Below are 14,064 nucleotides of genomic sequence, written 5' to 3' on the forward strand. Positions count from 1 at the left end.
GTAATTTCACCAAGTGCAAGGCGTTTAGCAGCGGCCCCTAACTTAATCAAGTGCCCCCGAATAACAGATTTATGAGCCTCCCAGACCGTGGGGAAGGGCACCTCAGGGGAGATATTGTCACGGAAATAATGACGAAGCTCTTCGGCCAGTACCTGAACGTCAGCCGAAGACGACAGGAGGGATTCATTCAGTCTCCAACTCCACACCTTAGGCAGGAGCTGAGCGAGGCACAAGGTGACATGTAACGGGGCATGATCCCCTATAGTAGTAGGCCCAATGCTGGAGGAGGAGGTAAGTGGTAATGAGTAATAAAAATGGAATCAATTCGCGTATAGCGGGAATGTACCGCTGAGTAATACGTGTAATCCTTAACGGATGGGTGTAATACCCTCCAAGCATCAACTAATTGCATATTGTGGAGGGCCTTCTTAACTTGGGATATGCGAGAATAGGGGATATAGGAACGTCCAGAGGAGCAGTCCAGTCTGGGGTCAAGTGTCATATTAAAATCGCCTCCCACAATAGAAATCCCATCCTGAAAATCCGCAAGCCTGTGCAAGACTGAGACTAAAAAGCTTGTTTGGTTGCGGTTAGGAGCGTAAATGCAGGCAAGAGTAACCATCTGCGAAACAATATATCCCTTGATGAAAATACACCTCCCCTCAGAGTCCTTCCAGGTGTCAACCAGTTGAAAAGGTAAGCTTTTATGTAACAAGATAGCGACACCCTTGGTCTTGGTGTCGTGTGAACTAGAGAAATACCGCAGGGGGAAACGTTTAGCGCATAGAGGCGGCTCTTTGCCGTCCCTGAAGTGGGTTTCTTGGAGGAAAGCCACCTTAGATTTAGTAGATTGCAGAAAATGAGCCAGACTGGAGCGGCTTTCCGGTTTATTTAGGCCCCTGACGTTTAAAGTGACAAAATTAAGTGTAGTGTGATGCATGTAGGCGACACCCAAAAGGACCCAAAGTGGACAACCAGACACCATGCATCGAGAAAACAATCAAATAAAACAAGAACTGAAAACAATAATCACGGAACAAAAAGGAATGCAGAACGTTCGGAATGCGGGTTCCGAAATGATGCAAGAAGGAGAGCCATGTAATCCAAAAGCAGGATCAAACCAAAAACCCGGATCACTAGAATCCGGATGGTCAGCTCGGGGGGTGGGAAACAGCGAGACAATAGTGGGAGAAAAGGGGAAGTACAGAAATGTAGGAAGCGAAGAGGAGAGGGGGAGACATAGGTACCAAGACCCACTGCTTAGATATAAAACAAAAAGCTGCCAGTGCAGCCAGATAATGTCGGTGCATGTAGAACTGAACCTGAATGTGTTTACAAATATAACCAGGGCCGCGGGGGACAAGGCAGAACACAGTAAAAAACATAAAAAAATAAAATACAGGTCTATCAGACACAATCTAGAATAAACAATATAATAGCAGTATACATAGACCCCGAGTGAACCCGTACAGAGTCACAAAGGAGTGTAATGCAAGGAAACATATGTAAAATGTATGAGGCACAATGACGGAAGTGTATCTGATCTGAGACAGTTATATGTAGAGGAAGACAACCTCTGTACGACGAGAAAATAAGAATGACCGTAGCGGCCATATGTAGTAACCAAATAAAAGAGGTATTGCGTATGATGTGTGTATAATAGGGAACGGCAAGAACAGCAGCCTGCACGAGGGCATGAGGCGACAGTCCTCACGAATGCAAGGCTCGTGAAGATTAGATAAGAGCCGAGTGAGGTAGAAGACCAGAAATCAAAGCACCCTTGCGGAATACATAGGGACTTCAAAAACATCATACGTGTCAGCAGAAAATGTATATATAAAGTGAGTGCAGATAAAAGAAGACCTAAATGTAGTGTAGGTGTATACGATAGAAACATCCAAAACATATAATAAAAAGGAGATCCGGCGGCCCCCCCAAACAAAACGGTACTTATCGACAATGTCCATCGCGACGCTCAGAAACCCGGTAAGCAGATACTCAGTCCGAAGGTACAACGGTCTACATGCTATAACGAGTCATGAGAACCATGGGGATGGACCAGTGGAGACCGGTACGGCAAAGAATCAAGAAGATCCAATTTGAAGCCGGCACATCTGCACCGAGTGGGCTGAGAGTCGCAGGAGAGCCATTCAGGAATGCAAGCCGCATCACGATGGGAAAGTCGTCGAGGTACAGCAAAAACATGATGTCCTGGAGATCCAATAGGCGAAGGCCGAGGGGTCCGCAGGTACAGGAGCCGCTGGCGTCGTGTGTCGAAGAGAGGAGAAGTGTCGATGCGACGAAAACCATAAAAGGAGGGTGAAATCGCAGTCAGGGACTACGAGGTCCAAAAAAAAGGGGCATACGCAGGTAAAGACGGTGGTATGTAGAAAAACTCAGAAACAGTTAATGGTAATTCAGGTAGGCAGAGGGTCGGCCTGCCTGGGTCTACGTCGGCGCTGCGGTTTAGACATCCAGTCCCGGGTCGGGTCGTTTAGTTTGGGGGGAGGTGTAAAGGATAACTCCCAGTCAGGGACTGTAATGGCAGGTAGGCCCAGTCTCTCAAGCAACTCAGGGATATCAGCCGCACAGCGTACGGTATAACGGTCAGGGCCCTTACGGACCATGAGAGAGAAAGGAAACCCCCACTGATATGGGATGGCAGCCTCGCGCAAGGCCGAGGTGAGCGACCGGAGGACACGTCGGTATTGGAGCGTTATAGGTGATAAATCAGGGAATACCTGAAGCTTGTGTCCTTCCCACTCCAAGGAGCCTGCTCTGCGATATTCGACGAAGATGGTTTCTTTGACCCCGTACTCCGAGAGGCAACAAACGACATCTCGTGGAGGGCGGTCGTCCGGTGGCCTATGCCGAAGAGCTCGATGAGCTCGATCAAACTTAATTACGGTGTCTTCAGGTTGCTGGAGCAGGCGGTTGAAAATAGTGCTAATGACACTAACCCCCTCCGAACTAAGAACCGTCTCCGGAATGCCTCGGATCCGCAAATTTGATCTGCGGCCTCGGTTATCTAAATCTTCAATTTTCTGCATTAAACGTTGCATCGTCTCGTGTTGCACCTTCAGCTGGTCAGAGATAGTGTCGAGCGTGTAGTGACAGCATCGGCCTCCAGGGTAGAGACCCGATCCCCCATGTGCTGTAGGTCCTTCTTGATGTCGGAAAGGTCAGCTTTTAAGGGCGCGTGGGCTTCAGCAATAATAGAAATAAGATCTGTTTTAGTCGGTAAGTCCTTCAAAGTGTTACGCCAGTGATCATCTTCTGAATTAGGTTGCAGATGGAGCGGATCCCGACCGGATTCAGATGGTAGGTCCGAAAATTGGCTCCCAGGACTGCCAGGCGGTGAGGCCTTCTGCATGGAGTCGCGGGAATCGGCATCAGTGAAGTTCTTAAAGAACGACTTGACCGAGGTATGTGATGGTTTGTCTCTGGGTTGAGTATGCTTCGGCGTAGTGCCTAGCTTCGAATGTTTCCCCATTTGCAAGGATTAAACACCGATTTTAATCAAAAAGAAGCAGTGGGTCTGCGGAGCAAGGGAATTATGCGTCCATCTTGCTCGATGGTAAGCCACGCCCCCTGGTTGCTGTTTGTTTACCCCTTAATGTCTACACTCCAATGTCACATGACATGTCAATGACTGGTTGATGATCCTTTCCCCATGACACCTTTATCTTATGCCTTGCTTGTAACTTTTTTTTTATGGCATCTACTGCAGTAATTACTAGATGATGCAAGAATATTAAGATTGTATTTTTAGACTATTCTCTTGTGAAGGGTCAACTCAGCACCTGTCAGGACAAATATTTCTTGATATGTCTGATGTTGATATGTCTGATGTTCAAGAAATTGTGAAACTTACAGGAAGCTTGATGCTATTGTGTCATTTATTTCTGACGCATTCTGATATTTGTGTTGGTACAGCAAAATATCACATTGCTCATGTTACATAGCACAGCATCACTGAGAATATAGTGTCATATTTTTAGTATATTCGGTTAATGCAAATTATGACAATTAGTAAAAATGAATACAAATGAATACAATTTTCATTTCCTTAATTGCCTAAATTAGTTGTGGAAATACATTTTCACATCCAACTTGACCTGATTAACACAGAACATCCTGGAGGAAGAATTTTTAATACATTTTTATTGTATGACATATGTGAGCAATGTCAAGAATATCTTGTAGTCTGACATAAAGTTGATATCATAAGACAAAAGGAAATAATTATCCTAAGTACATAAGAGCTCCACCCTCCTTTACAACAAGATTGTATTCCTTTTAGACGTGTGAATGAATACCTGAAGGGAAATTAAGATAAGGTTTTTTTTCACCTGTGGTCTACATACTAGGGTCAGAGCCAATCAGCATTGTGACTAAAAAAACACAAGCATTAACCCCTAAAATGCTACAATCTCATCATAGACATTGAAAGGGTTAACACTGGATTCAAATAAGTCATTAAGCAATTCATCCATCCCTGGTTCTTAATATATGTGGCCCTAGTATGTAGACCACAGGTGAAAAAAAAGCCTTATCTTAACTCTTATGTAGCACCAGCATTGGTAAAAAGTCTTCAGCAGCAATGAGCTGGTCAGTTTCCGTCAGTCTCTGTCAATCAGGAGTGGAATGGAGATCTTATCATACCTGACCAATAGAAGTGATCTGATCATCATGACAGCCACTGGATGACCCCTCACATAAGTGACAGCTGTCAGAGAGAGAGGGAGAGAAAGAGAGGTTATTCTGATTATAAGATAATAAAAAAATAATTCACATATACATTATTGATAAAAATGAACATTTGTTAATTACTATGTATTCTCTGAATAGTTTGCTGATTATTGATCAGTGTCACCAATCAATATCAATGGCTTAAGCTTGTCACTTACATTTGACTAACACACATTTTTACAATATTTATTTCATTTTTTATATTTTAAGCCTAATAAATTGGTATGCGATCAATGATTAATAGACTTGTGCATTTGAATTTGTACCAGTTTTAGTTTTAAATACATTTCCAAATTTCGTCAATTTGTATGAATGACTGAAAACTGGGAGAGACCCCAAAGAAACAAATGAAATGAAGCTGAGAGCTCAGATTTTTGCAATTGCATTTTCACTCTCACTATGTCACGCTCTATCTTTCTCATTTAAATGTTTTCATGATCTTTCTCAATGTCTCCCTATCTTTTCAGCTTCTTGTTTGCCTGTCTTTCTTTCTTCATTCGCTTCTCCCCATATCTTCATCCTTCATTTACTTCTCTCTGAACCAGGCCTCCTTGAGCACTTCCACAAAAAGGCAGTGCCTTTGGGTACACCCTCTTCCCCGCTTTAAGGAATAGGCAGAGGCTGTCCCCTTTGCTCTGCCGTTTTATCCCAAACACCTTGTCCGTGCCATTTTGGACCCAAACAGGTCATCAGTGATACCTTTGCTCCCCAAACAGCATTACAGTAAATGTGTCAGTGACATCCATCGCTCTGACTTTAAAGAAGCAGCTGAGCGAAAGGGGAAAAGCCATAGCTTTCTCTTTTTTTGCGCCTGAGGCAAGAACGGAATATTGTGCCCCCACTCTAGCTATACAGAGGTTATTTTGAGGAAAGTATATAAAAAATAAGAAGGAAATTCATGATTCCCCAAACACAGTGATTTATTCACATTTTGACACTTCCGGTGGTACAGTATAACTCCCATCAATATATATATATATATATATATATATATATATATATATATATATATACTGAGCCTGACAGTGGTATACCACAACTTCCATCATCACGACAACAACAGTACAACCCCTATCATTATATAGTGATCCAGACACTGAACAGAACAGGGGTGAACAGTGTATCTCTTATCGTTACAGCAAAATAGACACAGGCGGTGGTACAGCATATCGCCCATCACTATATACTGCGTCAGACATTGACAGTGATAAACTATAACTCTCATCACTATATACTGAGCCAGACACTGACAGTGGTACAGCATAACTCCCAATATCACACTAGTATATTAATATATTAATTGTATGTGCTTGTCCATTGGTTCAAGCTTTCCTAGTTTTTACACCAAGTAGCTGTATTGTGTCCAATAATTACACATTATGAAGGGGCAGTTAAAGGATAAGGATCAGCTAGAAGAAACCATGAAAGGTTGGCCCACCAGAATGCACAATTCAGAATATGAACATTGATTCATCACAGATCAGCAAATTACATTTTTATGGTGGACAGGACTGGCCAAAGTATGTTAAGTAAAGGCTGAAATCAGGGAAAAGGGCGTTTAGATGAAACTTTCTAAGGAAGTATTAATACAACACGCTTAACATTCTAGTTTACATATTACTAGTTCATATGTATAAAAAAATGTTATCACACAGGGAAGTTATTAGATTAGGTAACTAACAAATTACATTCCACTTTCAGCTTGTATCATAGCTGGAGACTATAAAAGACCAGGCACAAGATTGTTCAGACATGTCGAGTTTAGCTAGCCAAACATATCAAACTGCCAAAAGAGAAGGTAAGTACAATAGCACTTTATAAAAATGTATATATATATATTGTGTTATATATATATATATATATATATATATATATATATATTGTGTTATATATATATATATATATATATTGTGTTATATATATATATATATATATATATATATATATAATAGATAACATACCACTACTTATTTATACATTTATAAATGCAAATACTATGATATTTTTTCTTGTGATTTAAAATTGTTTTTGGAAAATGCCATTATTTAATAAAATTCTACTTAATTTCAGGAACATTTCATTTTAATATCAGCTGGATCTAAACATAATTGAAATCTGCACCCAAAATGGCATTAAGACCCATGAAAAATATCCTTGTTCTTTCCTTTGGAATGTTGTTTTTGTATATAGCCTATGCTGGACTTATGACATTACAGGTAAATGAACCACTAAGGAAATATGATCTAGATAAATTCACAATGAAAAGAGAAAACACATTTTGGAGAAAGAGTTTAAAAATCATTATTAAAACTCTAACTAACAATGTACTAAGCATGAATTTAAATAGTGCAAAGAGTTTGTTGCTTAATATATGTGCAGACTTGCAAAATTGCTTCGCAATGTAGTGAGAAAGTAATGTCATTAGAATGTATCACTGTTATTATATCTCTATAAAACTTGTAAGAAAAAAAAAGGTAAGAACAATCACAGCATCCTTAGTTAATAAGTGGATTTTGCAACTGACCAGTGATTTGCTTTTTATTACAAATCTCTTGTGATAGGGTGGCTCACAAATGGTGCATTGCATTCGCTTTATTATTCATCACAGATTTTTCCTTATTCTTGCCCACACAGAGCAGTCTGAACCATGATGAGGGTCTTGGAGTTGCATCTCTTAGTGTCTTATATGGATCACTTACCTTATCAGCAATGTTTTTACCAGCAATCCTTTTGAAGAAATTTGGCTGCAAATGGACCATAGTAGGATCAATGGCATGCTATGTCTCCTTTACATTGGCAAACTTCTATCCTAGCTGGTAAACTAACTATTATTCTTTAGAACTATGAACAATTATAGAACTGGAAAATATTGTACAATGTTTTGTTTGTCCTCAAAATATTCTTGTTATGGCAATAGCGGTCACTATTTTGCTTTACATAGATTCAATAACCTTAAAATAACATTATTATGGTTAATGGGCTAATAAATAATGGGTTGTCAAGATGTAACTGGGACAAAAGAAATGTAAACTAAAATGAAGTTATTGATACAGGAACAGTCCTAAAGAAACATTAGATCATTAAACTTGCTTTGATCTACAGGCCAACAATGATCCCAGCTTCAATACTTGTTGGAATGGGACCTTTATGGCCAGCAAAGAGGTCATACATCACAGCCATTGGAAGAAAGTATGCTGAGATGGCAGGAAAAGCTACCAAAGATGTTGTTAATCAGTATTTTGGAATATTCTTTTTTATTGTTCAAACCAGTCGAATATGGGGTAACCTCATTTCATCCCTAATATTCAACCTTACACCTGATGCAGGTAAATTTTTATTTCCTATGAAAACACTGCAGCATTTTAGTAAACCAAAATCTATTCCTACTTAAAAGAGGTCAATTGCTGATTCACAGATTAAAACACAAATTATGTGCAATGCAGGAGGAAGGGATTTCTCCCTTTTTGTCGAATATCATTAAAGTACAATTTTCATGAAACTCTTTTATCAGGATAAAGATAGATATGGATCATGAGAATTATAATTTAAAAACAATGGGGGCACTGTCTATTGATAACCTCTGCTGTAGCACAACTTATTAAACATTGCAGGAATGCATGCTGACAATAATGAGATGTACACACATTTAATGATTTATATATATATATTTTTAAAGGAATTAATGATTATTGAAGGTCAGTTTGAGTACATTAACGTGACTATGTATTAATTACACTATGTGGTCTACTTACATTGTTCATATCTTTTTTCATAGGAGAATCCTTGGGTGCTTTGAATAATTCTTTTTGTGGAGCAGGACATTGTCCAATGGATTCACTCATATCTGGAAATATTACAGGCCCAAGCCCATCGAATACTGTGCTGTACTCTCTTCTTGGGGCTTATACAGGTATTTTGAATTCTGTGTGCTACAAACTTTTATGAGTCTATATCTCAAAGTACATCTATACTAATGCATTAATTTCAAATGCACCTGTCTATTGCTAACAGATCCCATAACTGGGCAACTAATCTATCTCCTCTAGAAATGCCCAAAACCGAAAGAGTAATTAACAATTGTAAATCTTATCATTTTGCATTTAGTGACTTATGTGTCTTGCATACATGCAGTTATTTATTATGGGACAGATCTTTTATTAAAGGGGAACTCCCTCTACCAACTTTCGTAGTCCGAATGGCAGACAACGGAATTCTTTGTGGAGCACACTTGTATCTGTGTGCAAACAACTTGCTGAGCTTTGGTACAAAGCATGCTGTCACTGAGTCCAGGATTACTTTATTCTGACAGAAAAGGGAATAGAGAATATTGTCTCATATGCCGGTATATATAAAGTGGAACTATGTTGAAAAGTCCTAAGTGTGAAGCAAACAGTTGGGCTTTTCAATTATTATTTTGTTTTGTGGTGACATTACCACATGTTGTAGTTCACCATAGATTTTCCCTTAATACATATGACCTCAATAAATCTGGTTACATTATAACACAATGCTAAGATGGTCTAACTAGTATTCTGAAAAAATAATGAATGGCTCTTTTTTTTTTAAAGGATGTGGAATTATCGCCATAATTCTAATTTCAATATTTCTTGATGAAATCAGTCCAAAAAACAACGAGATTGGAGAAGGGGAAAGTCAATCCGTCTGTTCAATGTTTTTTGCAACCTTCAAGCAGCTCACAGATAAGCGCCAGTGCCTACTTACTTCTCTCACTATATTTAGTGGACTGGAACAGGGATTCATTACAGGAGACTACACTCGTGTAAGTTTTACACCCAGATCTTTCATTTGTAAATTAGTAGGCTTTCATTAAATGATTTCTATTATGATGCTTTTTACAATTATACAGCATTTTAATAAAAAAACTGGATGAATACTCATCACAGAAAATAAATATACTTTAGAATATTTCTGCACAAGTAGCATTAATCTACCAATTGTATTTATTGGACTTTGTAATTTTATTGCATTCTCTGATTTTAACTAAAGCATAGGAACATCAATATTATTCATTTAAAACATACATTTTAAACTAATACATGATAATATATGTGAAAACATCAATATGTGAAAACAAAAACATCTTTTTTTGTATACTACCTATTCCTCCCTTTTTAGGAACTACCTATTCCTCCCTTTTTAGGACTATGTGACATGTGCAATTGGAATTCGAATGGTGGGATTTACAATCATTAGTTTTGGAGTACCTAATGCCATCTGTGCGGCTGTGTTTGGAAAACTTGCGGAGTATTACTGGCCGATTTTCTCTCTTTATGCTAGGTATGAATTACTTGTACTAGACATTGCTGTTTTCATGTCTCCAATTGGATATATTGTTAAGATCACAATATCACTAGGTTGCATATCAAATTAAGAACTATACTGGCTTTAATACTGCAAATTGTAATGTTATTACGCTTTCATGTAATGTGTCATTTTTGTTATATACAGGTGCTGTTATACATATAGGCTGCATCATTGGGCTTTTGTTGTGGAGACCACATGCAGATCAAATTGTTCTGTTCTTTGTCTTCTCTGGTGTTTGGGGAGTTGCTGATGCTGTTTGGCAAACCCAGATCAGCTGTAAGTATTCAAATCACCCATTATGCTAACCATATGTTAACCATATCACCACTTCATCAGAAGCCAGTCTCCTGACTTTGACTGCTCTTCGCTGTATGTATTAAGAAATAAGGACAATAGCATGGTTACGCTTTTTGTGCCATAATTTCTCTCTATATATTTTACTAATTTCTTTTTTTTTATTACAGCACTATATGGAGTTTTGTTTGAGAAAAACAAAGAAGCCGGTTTGCCAATTTCAGTCTCTGGGAATCAGTTGGCTTTGTGATTGCCTTTGGATATAGCAGCTTCTTATGTGTATACATGAAACTCTACATACTCCTGTGTGTGATTGTCCTAGGCATTATTATGTATACTGTTGTAGAATACATTGAATATGTGAAAACATCTGCACCTGTCAAAGAGGCACCAAAGGAAACTGAAACTCCAGAAGCCTAAACAACAAAATGAATTCTAAAATATTCTGAATCTACATATTGTATTTAATATATAGTAGCAGTATATATTAAACACTATATTGACTGCATTTTATTATGTAAGGAAAAATTGGCAATATTTGTTCTGTCAATCTATTTCAAAAGTTCCTTATACTGTATGGAACTGGTGTAATGAGTATCTCAAATGTTTCAGTACTGTGAAAAATATGAAATAGTTAAACTGTTTATTTAAACTCAGAAGGTAACATTACATTTATTAGATTATCAAAATTTTTATGTTATTTAAAGACAATACCTGTATTCTTTAATTTTACAGTGCAATGCATATTTTTTATATTTCAAGGAAATAATAAACAGTAAGTTTTTTTATGCTTCATGATCAGTGTTGGGTTACAAGAAAGATGTCTGCAATTTTTTGTGCAAGAGATTAAAGAGGAATGAAGCTACTTTATATTACTTATAAGTAAGCCCTATAATTTGTTAATACTGCTTTACTAAAACGTAGGATGTTTTGCCATTATCCTTCTGTTTATTGGATGTGTAATTTATTACAAGGATAAACGTATTTCATTCAACAGATATTATTTGTTATATATTAACCAGCCATATGTTTACATTATGTTGATGTTTAGATTATAGTGATCATAGAGTAATTTCTTCTATAATCCTGTGTTATTCATGGGGGTGGTGAATTTATTCCAGATTCTAGGAATTTCTTAGGTATACTTATGTGCCAACAGAGCAGGACGTAAATGGTCTTGTTATCCCATCATACTCCCTGGTACACTCAGGCTGTTAGCGACTCTTAAGTAGTAGTGCACCACTGCCCTTTCTCTGCTGTATATCTTAATTTATTTAATTATGTTTTCCTGTATTTTCAATTGTCCCTATAATCCATAATAACTTTATTTAATTATTATACCGTGATTATCTAAAACTGTCTATTGTATAATACATCATACTGTACATATACAATTGCAAAAAGACATGTACTTGAACAATTGGAAGGCACTTTAATAAAATTTTAAATTATACAAAAATATAAAGTGAGAAATTATTTGATGAACCTGTGAACATTTACATTTGATTATATGTATAAAAATTGATTTTCAAAATATGCCACCTTTTTCAAATGTGTCCCTCTACCAAAGAGCTTGGCTATAGAAGATAATTCTTTGGATTAGAGAAATTGCCAAAGGTCAGTTCCAAAGAGGACACAGGGGAAGACAGACTGAGGGTGTGTTAGGTCAGGAATACATTTGGCTTTTGAATCTCAGATTTCAAATCTCAACTGGGGTAGTAGGGATAATTTGAGATTGTTTAACCACAACACTTGTGTAATCGATGAGAATAGTGTTGTGTAATCTAGGCAGGTGAAACAACCTTGTGGAGGGTTTTTTTTGTTGCATCAGCTAGGTTGGCTGCCAAATAATACAATTCTAAATTAGTGGCTCCTAGTCCATGGAGCAGTACATAGTTATCCAAGACACCCAATATTGTCTCTAATTTTTATAGTTATTAACCATCTTCTGAATGTCCTGTATGACTTTATTGGAAGGTTTTTAGGGATATTTTAAACATGACATATAACAGTATACCACAAATATGGAAAGTGCAGTTATTTATATTGAGACAATTATCCATAAATATGGATGCCACTTAAAATGTATTCTTGTATCAAATGTACGTAGTATAAACTAGGGATGTTTAGATTCCTAGTCAAATACATACATTCCAGACCTAATTGCCCTGGAATCATATCTAGTGGGTATGGAGAAGGTTGAGGGGAAGTGATAGCCACTACAATGCCATCTGTGAAAACCCATAGAGTAACAGCTGCACAACATGGAGTGGGAATTCCAGACTCAATTCAGAAACCAAATCGTGGAGCAGGATTAGAATAGTAAAATAGACCAAGTTAGGATGCCAGAATCTGAGGCGCCAAACAAATTCATGAGCTGACAGGATTGAGCTCCTCAGAGCATCTTAGCTGCAAGAAAGCCATGCATAGCCACACTTCCTGAGCAGCTCAAGAGTACTGTAATCACAGCAACCAGTTGTGTCCAATCTAACACACCAAAGTACTGTTAGCCACTGCTCATTTCTAATGTCACACTACTAAACATTGCTGTCTCCTGGTTCCAGTGGTAGGCTCTTGAAATGTTTGACATTCCAGCTATTACAGCAAATAAATCGCATTCATCTAATATGAAAGCATCAGAAATCATTACATTCCTCAAATAATAGCATTACAATATGCAAGGAATATCCCATTTTAACATAAAATGGGCCAGCCAAGAGTGTAGACATTTTATAGGGTGCCATAGAGGTGCCAACAGCAAAAATAATCATAAGTGGATACTCGATTTTGATCGTCCTTCTAAGGGACTGTTTTCACCAGTGATTATCAAACAGTGTTGTTTCATATATGGACAGAGGTTGAGTTGCTCTGTTCTAAGGATTAGATTTTAGAAAGGCTGATTTTTCTAAAATGTTTTAATATTTAGGTCAGTCTTTGCATCGGGTGCGGGAGAAAATACCGTATTGGCTCGAATATAGGCCGAATCCGAAAATAGGCCACTCCCTTAAAGTTTGGTTCTATTTAACTCCTTAATGGCAAAGCCCGTACATGTATAGGCTCAAAAAGCATTGTTTTCAATGGGTTTAGGAACTGCCCATTGTCCTTAAGGGGTTAAAGAAAATTTTTTTTAAAAGAAAAAACACATTAGTGGAATGGTAAAACAGTATTTTGTCTAATAAATCAACAGGAATACATGTATTTTATCATTTTTGGTATCTATCAGTTTGTCAGCATATGTTATATACAGACAGAAAACCAATAGCCATTTTAAGGTCTCCCCCTTTAATTCATAATGCACCTTACTTACAGATATGCCCCTCTGCCCCTTGATATACCACTCTGTGCCCCAGATATGTCACTCTGCCCCCCATATATGCCACTCTGCCCCTTAGATATGCTTTATGCCCTCTAGAAATGGCCACCTGCCCTCCCAGATATGCCTTATGCCCACTAGAAATGGCCACCTGCACCTCCAGATATGCTTTATGCCCCGTAGAAGTGCCACTCTGCCCCGCTGATATCCCACTCTGCTTCCTAGAAGTGCCACCCCTCCCCTGACTTACCAATGCACCCACAGACTCCCTGGTGTCTAATGGGGCCGGCCGGTGGGCATCTTGTGCGATGCACACAAACAACCTCGCTGGCGGCACTTCAGCGACAGAGACTCACCGTCTGAAGTGCCGGCAGCGGAGG

General features: G+C 38.2%; 1 pseudogene; it reads left to right on the forward strand.

The window, feature by feature from the left end:
- The first annotated feature begins 6,893 nt into the window (after positions 1–6,893).
- On the forward strand, positions 6,894–10,791 carry LOC149288031 (N-acetylglucosamine transporter UNC93A-like; annotated as a pseudogene).
- Positions 10,792–14,064: the final 3,273 nt, after the last annotated feature.

This window comes from Sceloporus occidentalis, unplaced genomic scaffold, assembly GCF_023333645.1.
Source record: "Sceloporus occidentalis isolate IW3139 unplaced genomic scaffold, rSceOcc1.0.p SCAF_54, whole genome shotgun sequence".
Lineage (NCBI taxonomy): Eukaryota > Metazoa > Chordata > Lepidosauria > Squamata > Phrynosomatidae > Sceloporus > Sceloporus occidentalis.